This window comes from Camellia sinensis, chromosome 6 (genome assembly GCF_055761805.1).
Source record: "Camellia sinensis isolate YWXY chromosome 6, ASM5576180v1, whole genome shotgun sequence".
Classification (NCBI taxonomy): domain Eukaryota; kingdom Viridiplantae; phylum Streptophyta; class Magnoliopsida; order Ericales; family Theaceae; genus Camellia; species Camellia sinensis.
The window spans coordinates 22,647,806-22,653,223 of record NC_138966.1 but is presented as its reverse complement, the minus strand read 5'-3'; the positions used below and the strand labels follow the sequence as shown (position 1 = coordinate 22,653,223).

Genomic DNA, 5,418 nt, shown 5'->3' with positions numbered 1-5,418 from the left:
TCGCAAGGTTGAAAACCCCGAAAGGGCGGCCTTGGCAAAAGTTAGAGCACAAAAGGAGAGAGTTAATACACGAGTGAACCCGAACCGAACTACGTAAGGCTTGATTCCCATCTTTGGGATACGTAGGCAACGTCATTCTGAAGTCCAACCATAAACACTTCCCCGATCAACTTTGTCCATGTGATCATGTTTGGTCATCTTTGTCTATTCTGCATTCAAGACCTCAGTTTGTGATCTCCAATGCAGTGCTATTCAGACTAGGGGCAACTTTCCAGTTGCTGAGGATTCGGGATTATATATCTCAGTGATAGATATCGGACATGTCCAGTTTTGATCCATATCGAAAATGGTTTTGAAAAGTTTTAATAAAAGTTGATTTTGCTCAAATTAATCTTTTTACGACTTAGACCATTTTTGGACCAAACGAAAAATTTTTAGTACTCACAACCTTCAATTACATTGATTTCAATACAGAACTCTCCTACTCTTGAATACAAATTGAAGTTGCTTTTATTACATTCATAAAGAAAACTTGAAAACACTGATTAAAGCAAAAAAATTCGGGGCATAGTCAGGTGTTCCTGCGTCCCCTCCCAGAGCTTGTCGAAGCCTCTGATGCCGAAGTAGGCCCGGTCTGCGCCTCGTCATCAAGCCAAGCCATGCACTCATCAGAGAGGGTGTAACTGAAAGTGGGAGCGGGGGCCAGAAGCTCTCTCGTCCTCCATGTCGTGGCATACCGAGCTAGCTGTGCGCCTCGGACTAGAAATGCAACAGGGTACTCTATCCCTTCCTCCGGGCAAGTTTGATCATGTCCAAGCTGACACTGGATTCGAAACGGAAAGTAAAGGACACAGTGCGTCAGACCGATCAACTGAATCCCAGACCGACGAGTCATGTTGTAGCTCATCGCCGGTAGATTAAGCTAGGGGCAGCGCCAAGCAATGTCAAGAGCAGTCAAACTACTCATCCATTCGTACCACCGTCCCTCATCAGGGGCATCGACTAAACGTCGCTGAAAGAAATAGCTGCGAGCTGAATATGCTGGGCATGAGTCCACAACCCTTAATTTATCCATCAACCATATCTAGGAAGGGATGAAAAATGAGAGATTAAAGAATAGAGAGGTGCATGTGAAGAGAAAAGTGAGAGGAGAGTTTTGAGAGAAAAATCGAGCTTGAGGGTCGAGTGATGTGAGAAATACAGGTCAGATAGGGTGGGAAACATTACCTGCAGCAGTAGGGGACTCCCCGCGAATCTAGTCGTCTCTTGACGATGGAAAGTGTCCAAACCCATCAATGTCTCGGCTAGTGTCATGGCGATACAGTTTTTGCCCTCTTTCAAGCCCTCGACAACCTCAATCAAACGAGCACTAAACCCTCCAGAGCCTGGGGCAAGCAAGAAATGTGACAGCATACATAAGCAAAGTACATGTCGCCAGAAACCCTGCCAGTCATGGTCGCCGCGGTCGCCAGCATTAGAAAAACGACGAACCAAGCTCGGAATGTCCAGCACTCCATCACAAATCAATGAACGAGCGTCGTGCAAAGTAAGCCCGCACATCCGTCCTAAGGCTTGGACGTGACCGAAACGGAATTGTGGCAAAATCTCTTCCTCGCGCTCGGACTCCAATAGAGCTTGGAAGTCTTCGAAAGTAGGACATATCTCTTGTCCACCAAAGCTAAAGACGTGGGTTACCGGATTCCAAAACCTTGCCGCGGCATGAAGGAATGGAAGACATAACGGGGTGCGACTCAGCGTGAATAATGCATTTATGCCGAAATCCCAGAAGTTCAGCTTTTCCGAGCCATCTAAGTTGGCGATCCAATTTGTGAGATTTTGGACGAGAAATGCCTCCATTTTGGTGCAAAACTGAGTTAAAATGAGGAAACTACGAAGTTAGAACCTTTATGAAGGATAAGGCACTATTTAGAGGACAAGTGTCAGAAAACTGGAGGTCCCCAGGCTAACTGGTCGACCAACCACTTTTTCTGGTCGGCCAGCCAATTTTTCTGGTTGGCTAGCTACTTTTCTAGTCTCTAGGCCAAAAAAGTGGTCGGCCAACCACTTTTGGTGGTCGGCCATGGAGCAAAAGTTGTCTACAGCCTTTTCCTTGCCTCCAGAACAGTCTCTAGCTATCCTGTGTGCAGAGAGTGCTGAAGGTCTGAGTTTACCTCTATTTCGGATGCATTTCGTTGCTTTGTTTGTCTAAAATGCATTTGTTTATCGAGTTGTTGCTCATTTGCTTATCGAGTTGTTGCTCATTCGTTTGTCGAGTTATTGCTTTTTGTTTATCGAGTTGTTGCTCTTTATTTATCGAGTTGTTACTCTTCGCTTATCAAGTTGTAACCTTGTTAAAGTCTTGTTGTTGTTTTTAGGATTGAGTCGTTTTGTTGCGTCGGTTCATTACCTGACTTGGCAATGCACGATGTTCAAATTCCATTCAATCCATTTTTTTTGTGCAAAATGATGCGATGCGATGCTTAGTATACAAATACAACACTTTTTGAATGAAAAGTCGTTTCCATTCCATTATGTTTCCTTTTTACAACATTTTACAACAGGGTACAAGTTTTGAAGAAAATAAAACTGCCTAAGCTGTACAATGTGCTACAACTACATGTCAAAAGAAAAATAATGCAGGAATATCTGCATCAGTGCTATCAAGCTCAAGACCGAGAGGCCCTCTTCACCCTCTTCGGCTGAGCAGCCTCTGTGCCACCGGCACCTTCATCTAAATCGGAGTCACCGTCCTCGGAATCCTCCTCGGCGTCACCTCCGCCCTCAGAACTGGAACCAGAGCCGTCATCCCTGCCTGCAGATGTCTCTGACTGTGGATGTGCTGACTCCTCCTCCTCGCTAGACTTGTCATCCTGTCTAACAGGTGCTCTGCGTCCCCTCAGGCCACATGCTGAGACTCCTCTCCTAGCCGCTCAAGAAGGCCTGGATGGCCCAGTTTGTAGAGGTGGGACCTGAAAAGGACAATTTGAATGCATCAGCCAGTATGTATATCAGATGCAGATGCGATAATGATACATAAAGTGGGCGCATGCAGATATAGTATGTGAATATGATGTGTTAGATGTGCTCTACACATACAATGAATCAATGAGTGAAATGTTCAGTTTCCATATGTCATCAGAAGTATAATAAATGCAAGGAAATTGAAAAGTACCCAAACACCGGAGGCATATAGCAGCGTCTCCCTCTACAGAACCATACTCTCGAGTGAGGCCACCACTCTGAGTAAGCCCTCAGTATACTCCTTGGGAGGCTGCAGACACAAGTTCAAGTCATCAGTGAATGAATGAATGAATGTCTAAATATCTGAGTGATAAATGAAAACTCTAAAATATACTGGTGGTGAGTCAAGGTCACTGACGTATCGATGGTCGGGCATCGGAGGCTCCAGTGGAATCGGGTAAGAAGTCCCATACTGCCAGCCTGTCAGCTCGGTCGGAAGATCTAGCCATCCAGCATACTGCCAAGTCGAGGGCATCCCTCCAGTCCTGGCTCTCGATGTGCCTGCCCCGCTGCTATGAAAGAATGTCTCCGGCTCGGGCACGACTTGAGGAAGGCATGTCAGTAACTCTCCTCCTGGGGGTACGGACACCTGGCAGCGGAGGCATCAGGTACGTATGGCGATATGTCGCGTAATCCCCCTCCACGAAAAGGATCGCGTCAATACCCAATATAAGGTCCTCCGCCTTCCGGGGTGTGAGACCTCCTGCGGACCGCATCTCTGGTGGAGGCAGTGAAGGGACGTCCTGATTGGAGTTGCCCATCGTCTGGCGCATGAAACGCTCTCCGAGAAACAAGACCCTACATTGGGAGGAGCCCCATGCCCCAGCAAACAAAAATCGAGGATTCCCTGGCATGTCGATCCAAGGCTGCCAGGTCACCTGCAGGTAACAAGTGCATAAATTGATTAGATGTCATAAATATGCAAGATGAATCAAAGCTGAAAGCATGAAGAACTAAGAGTTCTGGATCACTTCCGTTGCCCGTATAGTATCGAAGAATTGCCGAAGGTAGAGCTGAGTCTCCTGAGGCCTAGGCCAGTACCGACCCTCAAATCTGCGTGAGTAGGGGATCGCAAGAGGTGCCTCGACCTCGAGCTCAGGGGCTAATGGCCGGAAGTACGCGTAAACCCACAACTGTGAAAGGCAAGGCAGTGGCTATCAAAGTACAAGATATATAGAATGCAAAATGATAAGTGCAGAATCCAAATACAAAATTAGAAAATGTAGAATGTTGAGTGCAGAATGCAGTGTACAGATATTGAAAATCAGAAAATGTAGAATGCTGAGTGTAGAATGCCGAGTGCAGAGTGCTGTGTGCAGCACGCAATGTACAGATATTGAAAATCAGAAAATGTAGAATGCTGAGTGCAGAATGCCGAGTGCAGAATGCTATGTGCAGTGTGCAGTGTACAGATAATTAAAAGCAGAAATGTAAATCAAGAGAGTAGAATGTACCTCCCAGGCTCGCCAGTAGCCACCTACTATGGTCCCCCGCTCTCGGGAGGTCGCGCTCATATAGCAGTAAAGGGTAGCGAGGCCAGCGCCACCCCAATTATACTGACTGACCTGTGATAGGTCCACCAGGGCACTTAGAAGGTAAAGCCCGACTGTGTTCCCCCTGTCGGAGAATAGAGTGGTCCCGATGAGGAACATCAAAAATCCCGGGGCATACTGTTGTATGGCCTCAATGGTCATGGGCGTAGTCCTCATGTACCGCTCGGAGAACCAGGTGTACCTGACCCTGCCTGATGATCTGTCGATCAGCGAACGGGCTCCGAGCAGATAAATCCAAGTGGCCTCCCACTCACCCATATCTACATCGTATGGGATCGGCCAGCCTGCCACGTCAAGGCCCGTCAGCATGGAGAATTCATATGGGGTCATCGTCATGTCCCCGATGGTTGAAAAATGGAAAGAGTTGGTGGTGTCCCACCATCCCTCTACAAGTGCGCCCAAGAGGGTCCTGCTCACTGGATGACGCGACAATCCCGCACAGAATGGGCCAAACCCAGCCTCGTCCACAATATGTCGGACAATGTCTGGGAGCTCCATATACCACTCCCTCGCAATGATCGATCCATAACCCCGTGTGAAACGGGAGGATACCTTTATTTAGAATGAACAGATGTATTCAGTTTTAGATTGAAAAGTATGAGCTGTGTGTTCAAATTTGAAAAGTGTGAGCTGTGTGTTCAAAATGAAAAAATATGAGCTGCGTGCCAAGGAAAAAGTATATTGTGTTATGGATTGTGTGTTCAGATTGAGAAGTGTGCAATAAACCGAATACTGTGTTATGAACTGCGTGTTCAGATTGAGCAGCGTGCTATGTTATGAAAAAGCATATCGCGTTATGAACTACGTGTTCAGATTGAGCAGTGTGCTATGTTATGACAATAAA

The 5,418-nt window shown here is 46.8% G+C and overlaps 1 long non-coding RNA gene across 1 annotated transcript; it reads right to left on the bottom strand.

The window, feature by feature from the left end:
• Positions 1 to 2,486: 2,486 nt before the first annotated feature.
• Positions 2,487 to 3,780, bottom strand: LOC145792584 (uncharacterized). The gene is made up of 3 exons (XR_014332025.1): positions 3,380 to 3,780; positions 3,173 to 3,271; positions 2,487 to 2,969 (listed from the first exon to the last, which is right to left on the bottom strand). It is a non-coding gene; the product is annotated as an uncharacterized LOC145792584 (long non-coding RNA).
• Between the last annotated feature and the right edge of the window lie 1,638 nt (positions 3,781 to 5,418).